This window comes from Meleagris gallopavo, chromosome 10, assembly GCF_905368555.1.
Source record: "Meleagris gallopavo chromosome 10, MGAL_WU_HG_1.1, whole genome shotgun sequence".
Taxonomy (NCBI): Eukaryota; Metazoa; Chordata; class Aves; order Galliformes; family Phasianidae; genus Meleagris; species Meleagris gallopavo.
Genome location: NC_139413.1, coordinates 18,130,132 through 18,153,739, shown reverse-complemented (window position 1 = coordinate 18,153,739; position 23,608 = coordinate 18,130,132).

The following is a 23,608-nucleotide window of genomic DNA, read 5'->3' as shown; positions in this document are numbered from 1 at the left end:
ACTAAGGAAATAACTGATAGGTATGGATGCTGCTGGAATATTGAAGAAGTTGTTCTTTTTTTTTTTTTTTTTTTTCTTCATAGAGATGCAGGTATTTCCCAGGATTTAATTTTGGCTTCACATGCTATAAGATCATAGGCCACCTGACTTGCAGCTCCTTGGGGGTGGCTGTGTCAAAATGACTTTTCTGCAGGGCTGGGTGTGCTGTGGGGTGAGGGCCCACTCTTTCCTGCCATAGTTGCCCACAAAGGACTATGCTCTGAAGCCAGAATATGATGATGAATCTATATACATGTGTATTTATATTACATATCCATTCCTTTAGCACTGGATAACTGTACTACATAGCTTTAACTTGTTTTAAGAGGTTATAAACTCTCAAGCAACCATTTCTGTCTTTACAGATACAAATTTCTTTGCTCTTTAATGGAGTAGTGTTTTCCTTTTGTATACAAGTTGTGTTGGGGTGATAATCACAAAATAATCATTTCACCATGTCTTTAATGCTTTTGCTGAATTTTCTGGACCTACTCAGGAATGCCTCTTTCATCTTTCCCAGAACTGAATTCTCTAATACTTTGCATAAGATTTTCACTGTAACAAATCATATGTGATCAAAGTGTTGAAAAAAGTTTTCTCCAGCAACACAAGGCTGCCTCTTTCGCACCAGCCACAGTTGTTCAGAGGTGACACTGGGGCTGTGTGGAGGTCGCATTGTGCAGGGACAACATGCATCCAGGGCAGTGCTGGGTTCAAAGCGTGAAATCATGTGTTTTTGGACAACATGCTGCAAGCCCAGCCCGGGGCAATGTCACTCACTCAGGGGCTGGGAATTAATTGGCAGACTCAGCCTTCCTGTTTTCCCTTCTACCAGCAAAAGGTGTCTGTAGACAAAGAAACTTTATATATATTAAAACAAAACAAAACAAAACACTGAAGCCAGATTATTACAATCTAAGAATCATAAATCAGTGAAGCAGTATGCCTTAGCACAGACAATATACTATGGGGGCCATCTTGTGGTCAGAGGAAGTTTATTCTCCGTATGTAGGAGGAAAAAAATATTCCCAGATATTTTTACAGTACCTGAAGATACAGTCAGCTAGGTTGCAGTTGTTAGAAGCTTTATTCTGATCTGTTGATCAGAATGAAGCTGTGCTGCTGTTGGTCGTTAGTTGGGTCATTAATCCTTATGTGATCAGCAGCAGGGTTAGTTGTGATGCTAAGTTGATAAGAAATTAATGCATTTTAAGAGTTGGGAAGGTTTTTGCAGGCTAAGAACTGCAGTCAGAGCTTCCCCTTGATGAAAATTTGATGTCTATTTGTTTTGGAAAGTTATTTTGCCCTTTATATTTTGGAAAAGCTCTTTGAAGTCCATGGAATTAAGTATCATGACAGTGCTAGAGTAAAGAACACTATTAGCTGTTGTAGAATAGTACTTCAAGAATCAATATCTTTTTCATGGTTATCATCCAACAAACCTACTCTGTGTGAAGCCATTTTCTCAGCTGCGTAGCTCTAGCTCTGGTATTTCAGCCAGATCAGAGGCACACAAAGCTATTGAATTAAAAGCAAAGCCTGTCTATGTAAATCAAATGTGTTTTCCATCTCAGATGTGGAAAGTTGAATATGATTTTTTTTTTTTTCTGCATCATCTGGTCCACAGTTAGAATTACTACATTTCCCCTTCTTAGGAGGGCTTCCCAGTGAACCCAGATGCTTCCTGAAGAACCCAGGAACAAGAATTTAAAGAAACTCTTACCTTATGGGAGCCAACAGCACTTACCAGGCAAAGCTTTGCTTAGCTTTAGGGCCATTGTCAATGGTCGATTAATAGGGCTTTTTTGGTTCTAGAGAAGTACTTACAAAAACCAGCCCCATCATCTGGTACAGTTGGCTCTGGAGCAGTGGTGGATCCATGGTAGTGAATACTTTTCGCATTTGTCAGTCAGCCTTTGCCTGCACAAAACTGACTTTTTCTACCGACACTAAATGTTCCTTATTGTGCCATTTTACTGCTGCTTATGAATTATTTAATTCTTTTAATGATTCTGCAATAGTTCATTTTATTTTTAAAAGTGTTCTTTGAAACTGAAATAGTTGTGGAGAGGAAGAAAGAGAGGGCTGGTTCCCCCCTGCAAGGGGCTGCTGATAGATACAGAGATGTTGCATGATGAGCACTGCTGCTAATGTTTCTGATCTGCAGGCTTAGCCTCTTTGTAGGGTTCTTGGGAATGCCTTTTAGTGCACAATGTAAAAGGAAAGTAGAGGAGAGCTGTCTTCAACTTCCAAGTGAATGTGATTTATAAAACCCAAAATTTACCGATGTTGACTCTTCTAAGGGATTTTAGAAAGTTAAGTTAGCAAAGCCACAAGCAGATTTTATGGAGTAAGTGTATCCACTGGTTGTCAGTGGTACAGCCACCTGTCACTCACTGTTACACTGCACTTTGATTCCCAGCTCCCAGTTCTGTAGCTCTCTGTCCATTTTCCAAGTAGTACTACCAGCTGTGGTGTCTGGAGAGATGGGCTCTCTTTATTCATCATCAGCTATCTCAGACAGATCTCACTTGGAAGAAGATCTCATCAACAGCAGCTGTACAATTAACAGCTGAGTCTTAAGAGCATAAAGCAGCCTCCCTCTTGGATGCCTGCTCAGAGGAGAAACTGCTGTCACTTTTCAGGAGTGGAAATGATAAACACGTGTTCCCTGGATAGAATCTCCCATCACTCCCTCCAGCTTTTTCTGTGCAAGTCTGTATGTAGCATCTGGCGCTTTCACAGTGCCCTCTGCTGCAGAGACGTGGTTTAAATCAAAACAGAGCTCTGTCTGATGTAAATCAGCTGGGGAACTGTTCTCATTAGTTCAGCACCAAAGACTGAAGCTTGAGCAAAAAAAATCCCTGGCACAGCTAAGAGATTGTGAGCTGAGTGATTTTTGGTGTTACAGGGTACTTACGAATTCTTTTAAAAATCCAAGATTGTTTTTTTTTCCTCTGGAGTATACAAGTACTGGAGTCCTTATAAGTGATGTTCATGAGTTTTTTTTGTGACACTGAAACTCTGAGGCTTCATTTGACACTTGGCATACGTGGTCTGGTGGAAACTACACTATGCATGTATACAACTATTGGTCAAAGCATACCTGAATGGTCTAGTAAAATATAAGACGGAAATCTTGAAGAATTTCAGTTTAGAATGGGTTCCAATAAATGATATTTTGTTTTTTTGTGAAATGAAAGATGACGTGTGTGTGTGTGTGTGTATTTACATATACAAAAATACAAAGTCCTATTGGAATTTTATCAAAACATAGTGTTTTTATCAGAAATGGAGTTAACCAAATGAGTAAGCCACATACTGCCACTCTGTGTTAAATTTGATCACACAATTCTAGGAATTGGACTTTTAGAAAAGAACACTGAAGAGGGCATGTTTGAAACTTAATGAATTTGTTGTGCTTTTAAACTGGTGAAGAAATACTCTCAGAAGAGAGTTAACTTATTTGATTCATGAAGTCAGTGGCAGTCACAAGAACGGCTTGTTGTCCTGTCACGTTTGACGGCTGTCCTGAAACTAATGCTGCTGAAAGTAACGTGGATGTTGGCGGTGTGGCAGTAGAGGCTGAAGCCTCCCATCAATATCTCATTACATTTTGTTGCTGTATGACAGATGGCAGCAATGTGGCAGTTAGAAAAATGACCTCTGACATGGAAGTGCAAATTAAACAAAGGTGTTTCATTGCTTGCATAAATGCATAGTGACTTTGAAGAATAGTTTTTTTGTAGATGAGAATTTGGTCTGTCAAATAATGTTCTTATGCTCTGTATCTATTATAGTATCTAGAAATAAATAGGAGACACTACTTTCAAAGCAACCTGTGTATCTGACAGAGAAGGCTTCAACCAACAGGGTGTAGTGAAATTTATTCCACAACTGGCTCATTTTCTGTGTCAAGCAAATATTACATATAGTTCAGAAATTGATTAATAATTAATAGTTACTTTGAGAAAAACAGACTGTTGTTATCTATTATAAATGACATACTGACCAAGAGTTGATACCATTGGCAAGTATACATAGCATTTTCTAGTGATATACCTGTAACCCATATTTAAGACTATGCATGCTAATTGGTTTATTGAAACCACTATCACAAAACAGGATCCTGTGGCACTGGTGCTGCATGGCTTGTTATCATCCTGCTACCTTTTTGGCAAATGATGCACAAATTTATTTCTGTAAGAACTCCCTTTGGATTTGCTAAGGAGCAGGAGAAAGGGGAAAGAGGATGTGAAGTAAGAATGCTATGTTTCCCATTTGCACTCCCTTTTTGTCCCCTGTGATAGTGTAGGTTTGATATAATATTTAAATACAAGCAAAGCAAAGTCATTGATACAGTTTCTTTCTTGTGCCATGATCTATTTAGGCTGAATTCTGTTGACAGCCAAATACAGTGTTACTTGCTAGTATGATTACAACAATGTCTACCTTTGTTTTCAAATCCAATTTGCATTTAACAAAATGAAAGATGAAAGCAACCTAGCTGAAAATGCATCATCAGCATCAGCTTGCTGAATAATGGATATGAAAGACTGAGAGAAGTCACCAAACTAGTTACAGCGTTGGAGAGAATCTAGGCCAGGGAAGCTTCAACATGACTTATTGCAAGCTGATGACATAAATCATCTAGGAAAGGCCAGTGAAGACCAGCTACTGAGCTTATTTATTGTAGAAGAGATTGGCATTAATGAGCTGGAGAAGAATGCATTCATCTGGGATGAAAATACCGTCACGTCCTTCAAAATAACGATGACCATCCAGAGAATGCTACTGCTGATGCATCCAGAAAGACACCTTGCTCCAAAACACAAGAGTGTTTACTGGTGACTGCAATGCCATACCAAAATATTACAGTACAACTCAGTGCAGCATCAGGGAACAAAAGAAATGGAAACAGTCCAGCTGTGATGGCATGGACTAATACAATACATTAACAGGTTCAACAGGCCTATTTTGTTGATGAAAATGAGGGGATGATATAACTTTTCCTACCTTTACAACTTGATTTTACTGAGTTTAGCTGCAATTACCTGCTTTCCCCTGACTTTGACATTTCTGTAGAGTATGAGGGTTGTGGGGAGAAGCTTGCAGCAGAATTACAAACATTACAAATTACATTACATTATGGGTGTAACAGTAGTAATTAAAAAAATCAATCCCTAATGGAAAATGCTGCATATTTCTTACTGTAATTCTTTTTGGGCACAGGCAGAAAAAATATGTCAGCCTTGGATCATGCAGGTTAAATTATTACTGCTTGTTTTCTTTTAGCAGAAAGGATTGAGTGTTTGTGGTTTTGGACTAGTCTTGAATAGGGCCTTTTTCTCCTCTGGGGATAAATATTCAGTACTCAGTTGAACTGCAATATTTTCCACTGCAGTTCTCTTTTCTGCTGTGCTTCCAGTGTAGCTTCTATTTCAATGGCAATAACCTTTACTCTGGTTCTGAATAAAAAAAAAAAAAAATAGTAGTTGAGTTGGATTGCAAGAGAGTGGATGTAAGACACCTTCCCGCTGTCTTTACATATGTTATTCTTTTTCTTTCTTTTATCTGCTGTACTTGAAAGGTCTGTTATTAACTGTCATTTTCCTGCCTGGATTTCCTGTTTTGTGTACTTGCCTGTGATGTTCATTTCTCTTCTGTCTACACCTGGTGCTCATAAGTGTCTTAATTATGTTTCTTCTACTTGCTCCTGTGATGCTTTATTTCATGAAAGAGGACACCTGGCAGGGAAGTCTTGTTTAGCCCATCAGTTCTCAAAAGTGTTTATCAAATCAAAGAACTTCCTGATGTTTCTGACAGCATAAACGAGTTCGGCTACATGTAATATTCAGAGTTGGAAGTTATTTTAGTCGTTGTCTTTTTGCAGGAAATGATAATTACACAATTTACTTTCAAGTTCTAGTATCACATGGATTGCAAGGCATGAGGGAAACTCTTTGATTCCAAAAATCTACGCATTTAAAAAAGGATGTTACTTTGTTTTGGTATTACTTTTGGCATGGTCCCTATGATGCTTGTTATTTTAATAAGCAAAGGTAAATACCAAAAGCTAACTTTATTAATCATGCCTCTGAAGCAAGAAAGGACTTGCATAGAATCCTGGGATCATTAAAGTTGGAAAAGATCACTAAGATCACCCAGTCCAACCCCAACCCATCCCACCATTCCCACTAACCGTGTCCCTCAGTGCCATATCCCCATATTCATGGACACCTCCAAGGATGATGACCCCTACCACCTCCCTGGGCAGCCTGTGCCAGTGCAACACTTCCTGAGAGATGTTTTCTAATATCCAACCCGAGCCTTCCCTGGTGCAACTTAAAGCCATTAACTCTTGTCCTATCCCTAGTTACCTAATCATACATAACCAGTAGAGAAGAGCAATAAAACAAGGGCTGATGTAACTGGAAACAGGGTGTGAAAACTTTATGAGACAGCTATCAGCAAGGCATTAAGTGAGTGGAAGCTTTTATTCAGGGAATCTTATGAACAGTTTGCTGATGTTAATAGGATACTTTCCACGTACTTCGAATTCTGGGCTTTGAATCAGGTCTGAAGTTATCACTAAATGTGTGATATTGCACTCCTTCTGTTGTCATAAGAATGACACCTTCTTCAGAGGAGATTATTTTCTTTTGGAAAGGGAGGCACCTGTGAAGGAAATAATTGATAGTCTTAAATCCTGTACTTCAGAAATTCAAGTTCTTTTTTATAATCCTAACAGAACAGGAAAAATGACTAGCAACTTCACAATACTTAAAGCACATCTGATAATGGAGTAATTATTTTACACAAGAGCACATTCTTTATTGAAAAGATGGGCATTTAGCTCTATCTATGCAAGGCTTTGTAATAAAGGTAATAATTTCCACCAGAACATGTATGATTAACGGAGCAACTCCATATAGAGTTGTCAATCCTGAATGTTCTAGTAGCAAGGAAAGAACAAGGACACCTTGTCTCTGATTATTGTTATTGGAGTGGGGGTGGGCTGAAGGATCTTGTGAATAGAGTCTCAACTCACCTAAGGTGTTTCCTTTATATCTGCAAAATACTAATTGAGAAGTGGGGGTGGGGGGGAGTAAAGAGGTAAAAATGATAGCCTGCTTGCTGCAGAACAAAGCTGTCCCTAGGCAAAATCAAAGCTGAAGTAGAAGGAGGAAGGGTGTGATCTGAACCTCAAGAAAAAATATGGGAGCACAGAGAGAAAACTCTAAAATGCAAATTTCAGCTTCAGAGAACAAAGTTACCTAAACAAAATAATAATGCATTGGAGACAATAAACATATTTTAACTCATAATTCTCCCCATTTTGATTTTTTTATTAGTAAGAATTGGAAGAATGAATTCTAAGTCATTTTGTTAAAAGATGCTGGGTGTGACTTTATTCTTTCTAATGGTGCATATAAATAGATTAGTGAAACTTTAAAAAAATAAAAAATAAAAAAATGAAATCTGCATTTTTTTTTTCCTACTTCTAAAACTGATGATAGTATTAGTAGTTTATAATGTATTATTTGCTGAGTTACTTTCATAAATTTGAAATGTATTCCAAAAAAAAAATAAAGCTCTGGAAACGTGCAGCACAGTCTACAGTGTACTGGTAAATTCTGGGATGGTGAAGGATAGGCATGATAGTGAAAACTAAGCAAATCTTAAATTTTACATTACAAATGTTTGTTCCTTAAATCAATGGTGTATTTTTTTTTTTTTTTTTTTTTTTTTTTTTTTTGGAGAACTCTTGGTCAGAGCAGTAGGGACCACCCTGCATGTTCTAACCTGTGACATCTTTGGGAGGTTACCACTACAGGGCACTTCAGGTTAAGCAGCTTTCTCACATGGACTGCTGCACTTACCATCCCAATACAGAAAACAAAAGGTTCATTTTCTCACCCCTAATATTTTACGTTTCTTGGCATGGATTCTGATTAGCTTTTGCTTGCACAGTGTGCGAGCAGTAAAACTATCAGCAATATTTCAGTTGTTGATGTCCTGTGGCAGTGAATTCCACAGACTGCATTTGCTTGAAGTGTTGTTTTTCTCTTCCTACTTCTAATTTTCCTGCTATTTCTCACTTTGAACATTAATTTGGGAAGACAAAGGAGTGTGATCTCTGTTCTCTGATCCCTATTAACAACAGTTGTTGTTTTATGGGAATAGAGCTCTGGCAGAGGGCAGGGATGAAGATGAACCTATTAATGAGGACACAAAGGCAGCAGAACATTGAGAGTTGTGAGCAGTTTGAATGCCACATAAGTATTTAATCTGCACGTTTGCGGCGTTGTCAGTATCAAGCGAGTTGGTATGCAGGTACTGCCCTCTTCTATGGGGCAAGTGAAGTCTGAATGGATAAAGTTTCTCCCTCCATCCTCCATTACTTCCAGAGGTGTTAATTAACCTGTAAAGGAAACATCTGCATTCTATTTCTACTGGGTAATATTAATATATAGAAATCAGTTATTTCTTCTTATTGGATGTCCTTATGATGTAACTCGTTTTCTTATATAGGCTGAGATAATTTATTATTGTACATGGTTTATTACAAAATAGGTAATATCTTTATTTAAAGCGCCTAATCTATGCAATAGCACAGTGCCAGCAGAAGGAGCACTATAAATATCCAGTTACCCTCTCATGCTCATGACACGCACGTGTATTGTGAAGTGATAACAAAATAAAGGGGCTGACTGCAGATGCAGTCACTTTAGTGTTTGTAAGATGAATTTCTGATCCCAGCAGGAGAATTTTGTTAACTTCACTGGAGCCTTAAGTCCTCAGTTCAAAGCAGTGCTTTCCATTTTTTTTTTCCCCCTCTGAGTATAGTAGAAAGAAAAGTTTAACAAACATGGCTTGTTGCTCATCTTTGTTTATAAGTGCATTGAGTTCAACTTTTTCTGTTACCTATGATGTAATCACTCTCTATAAAAGTGATTGTTTGGGTCAGAATACCAAAACTTATTGTTTATTGCCTCCTTTCTATACATAAGTGCACACTTAGTCAATTAGTTCTCTTGGAAAAAATAATTTGAAGGTTTACTATGTAAATCCTTTCCTATTGTATGTGTAAAAATCTCTTTGCTTTCTTCTAATCATTTCTTTTTTGGATCAGTATTTATGATCAAAATTGTAAGTTATCAGAAAAATGAATTTAAATTAGTTTATTTTAACCAGCACATCTCATCTGCTGTCTCTGGCATTAGAAATAACAAGTATCAGATACTGGACATACTTTCAGACTTATAAAAACAGTGGAGTAATATTGGTCACTAAACAGAAGAAAATGTCATTATTTCTGACTTCCTTTGTTCAATGGCATGAACACTTGGGAGCTTATACTTTACAAGATGTCCTTGGTCTAACATTCTTGTCAATATATACAGAGGTTCATAAACATGTTCTCAAGTTAAAGGTGTGTGGCTAAGCCTAGATGTCCCTTTGGACATATTTCTTCAGTTATACTTTTGCCTTCCCATCAGTCTATGTTCCACTTTATCTGTGAAAACTGAAGGGCTGGGTTTGGACCAAGTTCAGGCACTGTGGGGAACATCAACGAGTGTGTATTAAGCACAGCCCTCTCTCTCCATCTGCAGATTAGGGGGTGAACTTTCAAAAGACTCTGATATTAGAAATCAAAACATTCTCTTGGCAGTGAAGGTCATAATTCTTCCACTGATCTTCATTTCCAGGTGTAAACTCAAACTGCAGCTCTCAGCATTGCCACAGATGCCACTTCAAGTGCTAGTAAGTGCTCTGTGGACCACAGTGAGCCGCAAGTTTATTGGCTTTTAGGATTTTTAATCTGCCTATGTGTGGGTTATCTGTGACTGAAGGAAGATGATGCTGTACACCTTTAAGACAAAGTATATACATAGTGCCATGTACAGGTTTATTTGATAGCATCAATATCAAAATTTTGGCTTGTTTACAAGTAATTCAAGTTTTGGTAGCATGGAATTAGAAATACAAAAACACTAGTCAGAGCTTTGTAATCTGAGCTAGGCATACCTGACCAAAAAAGGGCACTAACCTTGATAACGGGCTCCTTTCACATCTGGCTGAATGGCAAAGATTTATTCTAGCAAAGCAGTCAGTATGGGGAAAGGTAAGGCATACAAGCATGGCGTGAAAGGAAAATAATTCAAAGAAGAAACCCAACAGCTGGTTTGAGTTGGGTCAACTCAAATACCAGTTTATGACATTCATGCAAAGAGCAGAAAGAAATCTAGCTTGGAAAATGTACAGGTAAAGCTGTGTTCTTACAGGGATTTCAGGACTCGTAAGTTTTTTTTTCAGGCAGTAAAAACATCAGCAGACATTCTGTTCTATGATCACTCTTTATAAAAACTCTTATTTAAAATATTTATTCAAAACTTAAATCTATTGCAGCAGATTAGTAGTGAAGTCATGTAGCTTTGCTTATACAAGAGTGATGGATCCAATGAGTTTTAATTACCAATTTTTGGGGTGTTATTGTGTTGTTGTTGTTGTGATGCTGAGCTTATGACAAGGATTCTGTTCTGGTAGTGCTTTGACCTCAGGCTGCTGTTCCCAAGCTCCACAGTTAAAACTATGGCAATATTACCATAACTTCTAGAAAGCATGGCATTGGACAAGGGAAGGTGTCTGTAGATAGCTTTTTTCCTCTCCTCAGAATACTAGGAAGTCACTTTTTATTTCTTCTTTTTAAGGATAGTGCCCATGGTTACCTTGCTATTGCCAATCATGGCTGTGTTAATAAAGACATGGGCAGATGAACTGTAATATCTTACTATTCCTTGTCAAATCACCTTTGCTCTAAAATCCTCATGACATTGGGGTATTCATCTCTGGGTAGGGGATTCCTTTTTTTTCTCTTTTTTCCTTCTACAGCCAAATTAAACATTACTTGAAATGGGGGAATAGCGTCCCTATCAAATGGATGCCTGCTGTAATCATGGTGTGTTCTTGAATGGATTCTTGCTCCAAGTGCAGGTTGTGCCATGGATACCAAGGATAGAATCTTAATTTAGAAATTCATAAGAAGCAATAGTAATAAAAATGTTTCCTATTGTTTTAACTTCTTACCACTTCCTTCGTCAGAGAGTTAATTTGTACCAAGCCTCTTCAGTAGTAAAGAGGACGGTATGTCTGAACTGTGCAGAGGAGGGCCAACACAGAGACACATATCTAGGAGCATCCAAGCTGATGTAGCTCTGAAGTACAGTTGCTTCAGCACATTGTAGGATAAAGTCTGCAAGAGGACTGGCATCACTGTTCAACGTAGTGATTATGGTGCTTGGCCCAGAGCAATGTATTCTTGGTTACAATCTCTGTTCTTGATTATTCCTGGCTCATATTTGTTTTTTAATCCTGATGTCATCTAATATTAGATGTTTGAAACCTCAGGGTGTGGAAACTTTGTCACAGATCTATTCCACTCAGGTACAGAGTCTTAACAGTCTCTGCCTGGCCCCATTCCTCTGTGTGTTCCTGCAGGAAGTGGGAGCCATGGTTTGAGCCCTTTTCAGCAGGGAAAAGCTTGGAATCCAGGTCTACCACTTCCTAAGCAAATGCTCTACTTGGGTATTTGCAAAATGCTATGGCTGTGAATCAAAACTTGGCTTGCATTAAAGTTGCTCAAAGCACACCAAATAAATCAGGATCTTCAGGAGGGACAGCTAGTTTGTAAATCCCAAACAGCCTTTGTTGACAGAGAAGTGCTTAGATTGTCAGCTCAGCTCGGATTTTTCAGAAATCTAGTCCAAAATCCCTTTGTGTCTTCAGTTTTCATTACTCTCTGAGCTGTGAGGCAGAGCATTCATGTCTGGCATTCAGAATGAGGTGTTATTCAGCTGTTTGCCTGGGCTGTGGTGCCACACTTCTGCAAAAGGTTTTGTGCCCATAAAGAAGAGAGAGTGGAAGCAGGACCAGTGCTCTAGCAGTTTGAGGGCATAGGCCTGGTAGCATGTGTGTTGTAGCGAATCAGGATTCAGCACAGAAGTCTGCTGTTTTGACAGAGAGCGTGACCAGATCCCTACAATGCTTGTGTGCTCAAAATCTCCTTAGGTAAGAAAAAGAGGAAAAAGCTTATAGATAAAATTTAAATGGTTAATTTTTAAAAGTTTTATGAGCACAAATGCATGGTTTGAATTCAGCTCTAAAATAAAATAGTTTTATAGTACATACTTGACCAACTAAAGTCCAAACCTTCCTACTTTCCCAAGCAGGGGTGCTTCTTATTTGCAAACCAAGCATGCCTAAAGAACAGACCATAGAGACTGGGGACAATATCTAAGCAGCCAGGTACTTTTGTGCAGTTATGGATGTCCTGCAAAATGATGACTATTGTCAACAGCATAGGTAAGACACTTCTGGAAGGAATACCTTGGTTCCTGTTTCAGAAATGTGTGATTAGAAAGCTTGACATTATTGTCCCAGCCAGTGATTACCCCAATCTACTCAGAAAGTTATTACACTGACATCTCCTCAGCAGCACTTATTCTTCAGTTGAGCTACACAATGGCTTTACATATGCTATATCTATTCATGTGTTCACAGTATAAGGCTTGCCAGGCCTTATTTGCATTCGTGGCTTATAAAACCCTGAATGTGACTTCCTGAATGCATGATGTTGCTATGTGTTGCCTCCTGATATGCTCTGAAAACCGACCTCCTAATGACTCTTAGCCTATTCCTAAGGCTGCTTACATTATTGTAATGTTGTTTAGTTACCTCTAACAGCACCAGCAGACCACTACAGAGATTTCAATTCCCTTGTGACATGGCAAAGAAACTCTTTTTCTCAGCCGCATTAGTTGTCTCACTACGGATAACTCAGCCTAGATTTGCATGGGTGTTGAATGTCACAGCTGCGTGTCCCAGTGGCTGCAGAAGAGTCTAGGGAGTGCTCAGTGCTTTCTGAAAAATGAGACTATTCGGATTTCAAATTTACCACTGCAAATTAGAGGAGTGGAAAGTATAAGGCAATGAAGGATGAGATTTATTTGCATTCTTCTGAATCCTGTATACTGGTGTGACTACTAAATATATTTTGAGATCTCTTGAGTGTTTGAGAGCATGTAATATTTTTTTCTTAACAAGGAAGGAGGAAAATGATGGATGAAATCAGATTGTAGAAATTTTATTTAAACTTGCTGTCATTGATTTGCATTTTATTTCTTGGTCCAAATGGAGCAGGGAAATCATGCTTTTTCAGCTCTGCAAGTTCTATGAGAACCCCCTAAAGAGCTGATAAAATAAGCATGACAACTCAAGATAAATAATTGCTTCTGGCTAATTGTTTCCAAACTGCAGTTGCAGTCATATAGTCAAAATTTGTCTTGGCCAGTTCATGGAACAGCTGTTTCATATAGTAATGCTGTGATTCATTTTGTATTCCTGTCCATTATGTGCTCTTGTTGAATTTGGAGCAATTATTTGTGGAAAAAGGTTATTGCTTTTTTTTTTTTTTTTTTTGAGAAAAGCATTGGAAGCTGCCATTTTTCAACAGTGTATTTCTGTGCTGCATTATTTCCCCCAGTAACAAAAGCAGCCAGAGAAGTGTGTCAGAAAGACAGGTTATCCTCAAAAACACATGCAAAGTGTCAGTCTCATTTCAACAATGTTCTGTGTCGTTTATAATTTTTCCTGTCATGTTAACTATTAATGGCCCTATTTAGTAAAGATGTATGATAGGGAAAAAAATACAAATTAGAAGAAGCAGCACGTTCTAAAAAACTGGATTGATAAAAATTATGATGGACTGTTCCCTCTGTAGCTACAAAAATAAAAGTACCACACCAATAGAGGTTCTGGCCAAATCCAGCTCTCTGCTGGTAGGAATGAAGAGAGAACTGAAACTGCAGCGTATTTCACTTCCCCTCTGTAAAATGGGATATTAATCCTTTCTTCCTTCAGAGAGTTATTTAGGTTTTGTATAGTCCTTTAGCACTCCTAATGAAGGATTTCCTGTGCAATTTAACTCCCTCTTTGTGCAGATACTCCTGATCGCACCAAGAATGTTTCTGTGCAGGATCAGGTTCAGTGATTTGCATTAGGAACTGATGAATATGAAGCTGAGATTGTCCCCAGGAATCTGGAAGAGAAACTGAAATTGCTTCAGTGAAAAGTGAGCCAGCATGGTGGTTTTTATATCCCTAAGTTAGCACTGAAGAGAAGAGGGAAAACTTGGGAAGTAATTTCACAGTAAAGCATTAGTATGCTGGTGAGTAGGAAAATAAAGAATTCTTCCTTCATGAATTGTGCTCACTCCTGGGGAGGATAGAGATATTTGCTGCTCTTGCCATTTACCCTCTGGCCAGCTGTCTGAAGAAGAGTCATGCACCCATAGCCATGTTAGAAATCTTTGCTCTCTTGAGTTGTTATAATGGTTAGAACAGAGAGGAATTGCAAAGGAGTGCATTATTCTCACTGTTTAATTTTGCAGGATGCCCTTTAGTGCCTCTGCCATGCAGTACAGCAGCAGCAACCTGATTGGTGTATACATCTGACAGATGCCAAAATAAGGCTACATCTACTAAGAAACACACTGACTTGAATGTAATGAATTACCAAAAAAAAAAAAAAAAAAAAAAAAAGAAAAGCCAAGGCTGTAACACTAAGAACATTTTGGAAAAATGAAGTAGCGATGCTTATTTATTTAGAAGCTATAGCACAGAAGGAGAACACCAAAAATCAAATGAAATACACCTAAAGTATGGGAGTCTAATGCTAGCAAGCACCAGTTCAGTGTTATCTCCTATGGATACAGTTGGGCACAGCAGCAGGAATGTTATTTTCTCCCTGCATGATACAAGTCACTTCCATTGGAGACAATATGCAATCCTAAGAGCTAAGCACTAGGTGTTTCATATTTGCCGAATCTCTTGCTTTGAGTCATTGATTTCTTCGCCTCGAATCTCATCTCTGGCCCAGTTAGTGAGCCATTAAGTGAGGAGTCTACTGTGTTGATGAAATAATAATTCTGTTTACAGAGCCCCTTCTCACCAAGACACTGTAGGTGCAGCACAGTATCTGTTTAATTCACACTCTTTTAATAATTAAAGCCTTTCTACCTAATGCCTTTGCAAAACAGAATTCTTGTGTATCTTCAATCAGAAGCAATTGCAGGGAGGCAGTCTGGGGAATTGATCCTAGAAAGTTGCCCATTTGTTTGGTAACGGAAAGTCCTTTCCTCTAAAGGAAGGAAGGAAACGTTCTCTTTTGAGGAAAGTGCTCGGCCTCATGCATGAGCACAGCAGCTGAGAAGTAGGGGTACTCCATTTCTGCCATACTTGTGTCCCATTTCAATATAGTCTGAAAATATTAATATGATAATTCAAAGACTTTTTTTCCCCTTTCTTAAAATTTAAGACTTTCTTAAAATTTAAGATGCATTGGAATTATACATATCCTTTTAAAGCTTCTGATGTCTGAAAAGAGAAGGGAGATAATAACAAGGAACAGTGTGTGCCAGCTAAGTGGCTGATGTGCCATCCCATCTTTTTATACTGGCAAGCCACTGGCTTTCCTGTGAACAGTTCTTTGGTACTCCTTGTCTGAGAACACACGGGGCCTTTACAAAAACCTATCAAGTTATTTACCTTCATGGGTGACCTAAGCTCAGCAAACCTAACTCAGGGGAGAATAGAGATTAGTTACAGGCAACAATATCCTTGCTTGCTTCTCCATTTATTTTATTGATGAGAGTTCACAATGTTTTTGTAAATAGCTATATTAGGGCTCTGTATGCACTGTGTAGGTGTAAATAAGAGACGAAGTCTGTGAAGGGTCGGACGTCAGAATCCTAAACTGCTGTAACTACTGATTTTTCATCTGCATACCTGCTCTTGGGCTAATACAAAGTAATTAATTAGCAACATGGACTGGATACAACTCTGAAGTGACCATCTGCAGCAGCAGAGAAACTAGCTATGAAATGTGGTGACTCTCACAACTACCCAGTGTGATTTCCCTTCACCTGCAGGAAGAGCTGAGGGCCTGTGATCCTTGGTCAAAACCTTCACCATTCTTGCACCTGTATGGCACTGCTGGTGGCATGAAGGCATGGCAGCAACTGAAATATGTGATATCCTCAAACAATGCCTCTGAAAATATTTTCCTAAGATTTTTATTTTGCTTCTGTCACAAAAAGCAAGACTGGAAAACAGTTTGCGAGCTCTTTAAGATAAATCCTTTTGTGCCTTTCCTGCAGATGCAGGTAATTGCAGAGAGATTTGGGATCAGTCTAAATCAGATCCTGCCCATTAAAAAATACATCTCAGGGTTGGATTTGACGTGCAGTGTTGACATCCTTTTTTTCTATAGTGAGGCAGATGATATGCTTAGCAGACAGCTACTTTGACAACTTCCCTTCTGAGGAGCTGAAGAAAAGTGCTGAAAATTTCCTGTAGCTTTTGATATTTTATGTGCTTGCTGGCCTAATCTTTATAAAATCCTGGCACTGGAGGGGGTCACATTTAGTGCTACCACAAGCAGATTCAACTCCAGAGATATCAGTAGAATTGCATCTCATTGTAGTTTTGAAGCTGGACCTCCCTTTGATGAAATATGTTGCCTTCCTTATGCGTGGAGAGAAGACAGTTGCCCTCTTCTACAGAATTGATATCAAAGCTCAGTCTTATATAAGGCAGAAGGATCTTTCCAAAACTGTGATTTCTTTCTATTAGGAGAATCACCTGTGCAAACCTGTCAAAAAATTATGTATATATAAAAAACAAACATGTTACTTCCTCCTAGTAGTTCGAATGACATATTGAGTTATTCTCTATTCATTTTAATATGCTTTTTGCTTTCTTCCTTTCACTTTATTGCACTAAAACTTACCTCCTGTATAGCTATGTGTCCGTGTTATGTGATAATGTCTAGCTCCAGAAACAGATCCTGAAACCATTGTAAATAGCTATTGAACCAGACTTGAACTACTAGAGTGCTCACTCAGAATGAGTTGAAATCTGGCATGAGATTTATAGAAGCACAGATTTTCCTTGTACCACTTCTTTAATTGAAAATTCCTAACAATTTTCTGGTAAACAGATTACTAGGAATATATCGAATTTCAAAATCGTTATGTATCTGGTTTGTTTTCACCTGTATTGGTTTGAATCTTATCACAGTGTGTACCAGAACTTACCTGAATGTCTGAGAAAAAATGCTGAATTTAAATATTTATAAAATTTTTAGGGTCACACGTAATGAAGTGACGATGTGTTTTAGCACAACTACAACTGTGAATACTTTCAGTATGGCTGATGTAAGGTCTGTGATACAGTTACTATATCTTCTCCAAAGGTACGGGTAGATGAAAAGGCTTTTTCTCATACTTTAAGTCACAATTAAAACTGATTATATCTTATTGCAAAATAAATTTCTGTACATTGGCTTGGTCAATTTTGCCCTCTAGTGGTACAAAATTTTCAAACTGTGGACTCCCAGAAGCCAGTGCAAGAAGGGCACACTGTAGCGAGCATAGCTAACGGATATCATTTCACTCTTGTCTGATGCATGATTCAGACTATTTATCAGCATCTACTGTGAACGTGTAACTGTTCAGACAAGGCATTTTCTCACCTAGAAGTCAGGGTGAAGTCTGAGTAAGCCTGCTTTCCTTGCTGCACCAAAGGGAAGCAGAGAGTAGTCCAGGAATTCCGTAGTCTATGAGAGAAGCCCAACAGCTGTTGATAGGAGTAGTGGAGGCCACAGTTAGGTTTCCTGGGGTTTTGGCGTATGAATACGTTCAGTTGGTTGAAGCGCACTTGGTTATGAAACTCTTTCATTACAACCCTGTTTTCTGGTGAACAAGAGAAAAAAAGTCCTACAAATAATAGACTTAGGAATTAAGACAAAGAGTAGAACATAAAGTTGGACTAAAACTGAGAGGTCTTTTCACAAGAAAAAAATCTTTTGGGAATGGAAGGAGGTAATGAAACCCAGTAGCTGTGAAATAGCCATGTGATAAACCAGAAACCAGCCTTTCAGTCTCTCACCCAGAGAAATACTGCCATTCTCAAATGTGAGGCATTGGAATAGTACAGCAAACTATGCCATGTATTATGTTTCTCATGATTTTGTAAATGATTTACCAACATTTGCTTAGTTTTTATTTATTTTAATTTTTTTCTTGAAACATGCCAATGTAGAGGAAAATGATGAAGCTCAATGATTTTGGTGGTGTTAATACAAATATTGAGGAAAAGAGTGAAATTCAAGAATGAGGTTATGTGGAAATTATCAAGTGTCTTCCTGAGGGGGCTGACTGTGGGTGATTGCACTTCATCTGTATTCAAAACAACCAATGACTTGTGGCAGTCAGTTTCAAACTGCCTTAGGATGAAGTGCTTGTTGAATTGTGGGAGCGTAATGACAGCCTTATTGGCTGAAAGATTTCCAGAGTTAAAATATGAGTTTTGGCACTTTAGTTATATACAACTACAATTGCAGCTAGTAGTACTTGATACAAAGCTGCAGTTAAAACAGAACTGGTGACTGGAACAACGCTACAGGGATGGATAAAATTACAAAAGAAATTTATATTGCCAATGTTTATGTGGCAGTTCAGGCATACTGTCCTGGGTAGCTGATCTCAAAATGAACCAGTTGCATTATAAAGTATTAGAAGAACAAATAAACAAGCAGACAGATGTGTGAATATGGGGCTTAGGTTTAGTATTTGTGTTAGGTTTTAGGCAAGGTGATTCTCTGAATGACGTCCAAAACAATGCCAATGGTAAAGCAGGGGTTTGAGAGGAGTGAAAATGTCCATTTATCAACCACTCTTTACTGGAGTGCTGAAAACATGCAGTATGTCTGCCTGGATGAATGAAAGTGGTACTCAAGCATTTGCATAACAAATTACTTAGCCTTAGAATTGGTGTTAGAAGCTTAAAAGAGCAGAGAAATTCTTCTCAATTACATTTGTTTAAGAACTGTGTAGATGTGGTACTGAGGGCATGGTTACTGGGCAATATCGGTAGAAGCTGAATAGTTGGACTAGATGATTTAAAGGCCTTTTCCAACCTTAATGGTTTTATGATCTGTGTTTATGTTAACATCTTACAAATCAATATTGTAGACCAGGATTTTTTCTGTAGGTATTTGTTTAAGTGTACAGATTTGGTAGGACTGTGCGTCCCACAGAGTGCTGAGCTTTGCCACTGCTGGTACCTAAACCTAACTAGTCTGTGCCTACCCATAACTAGAAAGCTGAACAGCGATGCAGAATTATGTAAAAAATAGCTAATTCTTTAGGCCTCAGATCTCTTCACAAAAATAAATGAAGTAGAATCGTAGAATCATAGGAGCTCCACAACACTGTACACAAAAAGCTCCACGGTCCCCTGCACAAGTGAAAAGACTGAAACAGAGAGTGACTTGTGATCTCTGCACAAGGGAGCTCTCCCAGGGGCTTGTAACTCTGCCTCTCACTCTATGCAGGACGGGAATGTCGGCATCGCAGCATTTCTCATGAGTGGAGCAATCCATTTTGTTGATCTACCACCTGGCCCAAAGGTGGGGAGAATGCCAGGTTTCCTGTTTGCCTGGTGCTAACCAGCTGGCCCTGGGCATGCTTAGGAGCTTGCAAAGCCAGACTGAAGGCAGGAGGCAGCATGGGAGCTGGCTCTGAGCTGGATGGGATCTGGCAGCCTTACCTGGCCCTGGGAGCTCTGTAATTCATGCAGTTGCAGCTGGGGATCTGAGCACTTGGCAAAAAGGGCAACCTGCATGCCAGATTTGTTTTGGTCTGTCAGGCAAGGTCACCAGTTAATTCCTCTGGAACATTTCAGTTTGGTTGTATCAAGATTTTTTAGTGTGAAGCAGTAGCATTGTAAAAAACTATGCCCAGCTTCATAAATGAAAGAAAAAAAAAAAAATCTGCATGCAGTGTAAGTGCTTATACTCAAGATTGAAATCCCAAATAGTCCCTCCAGTACCTGTTAATAGCAAACTCTGTAACTGCCTGATTTTCTCAACTTCTAACACCGTAAAGATCATCCTTGCATCTGCTCAGGAGTGCTGTAATAGCTACAGGCCCTGTCTCATATACAAGACAGATGGGGAGACTCAAGGTTCTTCTCTCTGCACCTTTAATGTAGTGACACCTGCAAAAAATGCAGGATCTGTGATTACAGGTAGTGATAAAACAGTTCCCACCTACTTGCTTACAATGATGAATGGATTGAAGGGTCACCTGAGATGTGAAACCCAAATTGTATCTGTGTTCAGACACGAAGTTACAATATGTAATAGAGCAAGTGGTAAGAAACAATCGGTGCACCATGGAACATGTTGTGGAGACGTCCAAATTAGGATCGTATGGAAATGGTCCAACCATATTACAGAGTTTGATGGTTATCAATATACCTGTAGTACATCTGTAGTGAGTCTGAGGTAATGTATAGAGAAGCGTCATGGCAAGGTAAGCATTTCACTGCTGGTTCCTGTCCCAGCCTGAGTCTACATCAGTCTTCCCACAGATCTGTATATCAATCCCAAAGTCTCATGGTCGTGAACAAATTTTGATTATTAATAGTTTTGTTTTGAACGTATAAGTAGGAATCCAGGAATAAGATTATTTTGCTAAAATTCCTGACTGTATTTCTTTTGATATAATTATCTTTTTATCAGTTGGTGAGAAAGCAAAGCATCTCTTGCTAGAGTAAATTTTCTACCATATGAGAGACAAATATGACCACTGTTAAACAAGGCACTTTAATATTTTCATGTAACCCAACTTTCTTTATAGATACTATTTATACTTGCAAAGATTAAGATGGTATGTAGAGAAAATAATCTGAAAAAAATAGAGAGAGGCTAGTTAGTTTGACATGTGTTGGTCACCACATTTTGTGTATTTGTTACTACTTACATATTTTGAAATTAATTTTATCACCCAGAAGATTTTAGGAATTATGAAGGTGCCTTGAAACCACAGAACTGAGACAGACTGATCCATTTCCCTGGTGAGATAAAGCATAGGTATACCAAAAGCCAGTGGATCGTTATTTCAGTACCCCAGTTTAGCACTGTATTTGTTATAGTAACCATAGCAGAATTCATGCAGGAATTAGGGGTGAGTCTCCAAGGATTATCCTATCTTCAAAGTGCACAATTTACATAAAGACAAAGGGCATCAAAGACAATAGATAATGTGGCTATCTAATAGCAAGAGAAAAGCTGACTTATGTGCAATATCATGAGTCCCTGTTAGCTGCTACCGGCAAGATTTTGGTTTAATTTAGCCTTTGATTATGTAGACAGCAATTGGAGTATTTAAGATAATCTATAGAGTCCTTGGATATTCATCTCCTTATGTGCCCTGAACTTCATTTGTGCAAAAAATAATCTACATTTACTGTGATTAGTGTAAAAAATGTCCTGGGCCCTAAGTCAGTTTGTAATCACAGCTGGGTGGAAGCTACATAATGAAAGAACGGTGAGAAGAAAGTCTGCAGAACTCCAGAAGCTCCAGAAGGCTGATGTTTTCACAGAGGTTTCAATCTGAATTTTGAGGCTGCCTGAGTAACTTCCAGCTAAGGTGCTGAACTGCTTTGCTCCTCTGGAGGCTTGTTTCGATATGTTTGGTAAAAGATTGCTGGGACACCCACATTTGTCCTACTTACAAAATCTGAATGGGCCACTGGGCAATGATAAGTGGGGAAAAGAAAGGGATAGCAGGAAGAAACACGCTACAGATGATGAAGGAATGCTGTGATCATATCCATCTGCATGTGTATATGATTGCTACTTCTCAAAATCCTTCTGAAAATAAACTTAATTTTGTTAGGACATGTTTGTTCAATGAGAATTGCAGCTAAGTGAACTGCAAGAGAAAGAAAGATGTTTTTTTGTGAATTAGCGCCTTTTCAGGTACCGTAATAACAACCTTTCAGACTCCTTTAGAAAGGGCCAGAAGTACTTTTTGAACATCTTTGGATTTTCTTAGCAAACTGCTCTCTCAGCCCTGCAGTATAATTACTGCCTATCCAGCAATATCAGAAATGAGAATGTCTTTTGCAGTGTCTTTTTCCTCCAGAGACAATATGAAATGGTACTCAGGTACAGAATTGTAATGTATTTACAGGAAAAAAAACCCCACACATAGTAATCAAGTATGGAGGATAGAGGGGAAAAAAAACACCTCAAACCTTGATTAGAATTTATATTAAAGTGCCTGTAACGTATCAGATCTATAAATAAACCCTGGAGATTCAAACCGTTGCTAGTAAATAAAAAAGCCAGTAGATGGCATAGGAGACCTTGTATTCAGCATCCAGCTCAGATGGCTGTTAATAGCTCCTCTCATCCGCAACCGCCTGAGTTGTCTCCGGGTTTAGCCCTAGCTACTGAATTTGCGAGATTCCCGAGGTTTCTTATTCATGAGCTACACTTAGATCCGCACAGTACATTTATTTTTAGGGACAACTAAAGTTCATTTAATAACTCATTTGAACATGCTGAGTAAAAGCCTGGCTCTGGTGAGTTAAACCACAGACTTCATTCAGTAGGGTTAGAATTGTATGAGTGGTTTTTTTTTTTTTTTTTAATTTTTTTTTTTTTTTTTAATGCTCGTACTGGGGCGCAGGCATTTCGTTTCCAGGAGGGGTCTGATATTAGTGGCTTTATCCTTTCCTCTCACACCGCAGCTCCTTTCTCTGGAGCACAACAGCCATGCTTTGCTGAGAGTCGCTGTGTCATTCAAAATTAGTGAATCAAAAGAGCCCGGTCTGATGGACAAAAGATTGGTTGCCTTTGTCTAGGCTCCAGCAGCCTTTTGCCTGTTCCACTGTAATAGCAGGATCCAGTTCTATGCTTTTATGATTAATCTACTTACATTTAACCAAAACTGACCATGAACAAATGAAGTACATTGTTTTGATTTTTTTTTTCCACATGTATCATTATTATACTATTGTATGAATCTGAAAATGAAAATCTTCAGTCTAGCAATAAAATATACTTGTGGTTATGAGATCTAATGGAAAAATTATTTTTCATAAGAAAGTAGTCATATCATTCTGATGCAGAAAATAAGGCACAGAAGTCCCCAATGCTTTGCAAAATCAGATTACAGAGCCACAAAGGCAGAGTTAGGACTTGAGTGCAGCCCATGTTTAAACCTGCATCATTTTTCTGGCAATTTTTTTTTTTTTTTTAAACAATACTGGAGTGCTATAGTTGTGTGGTCATTTTCCTTGATTACTACAGCAAAGTCCAAAGTTCATTAATTATGTTATTGAGAAGTACTAGAAATGAAAAGTTGAGTGTATAAGAGATCAGACTGTGAAATATGCATTTTAATACTTGTTAGGCAATATAACTGTGGTTTGCTTTATAAGACAGGACAGGCGTGACTTCCAAATGAGGTTTAAATCTGGAGTCCAGATATCCTCCCAGATGGATTGGAAATATCTATGTGGCGCATTAGACACTCCAGAAGGGCTTTTTTGCACTCATACTGCTATTGCTCTTAATTTTATTGGAAAAATTGGCCAGTTCTCAGTATCCAGTGCCAACCTCAGGCTTTGCTAACTTTCGTTATGTTTGG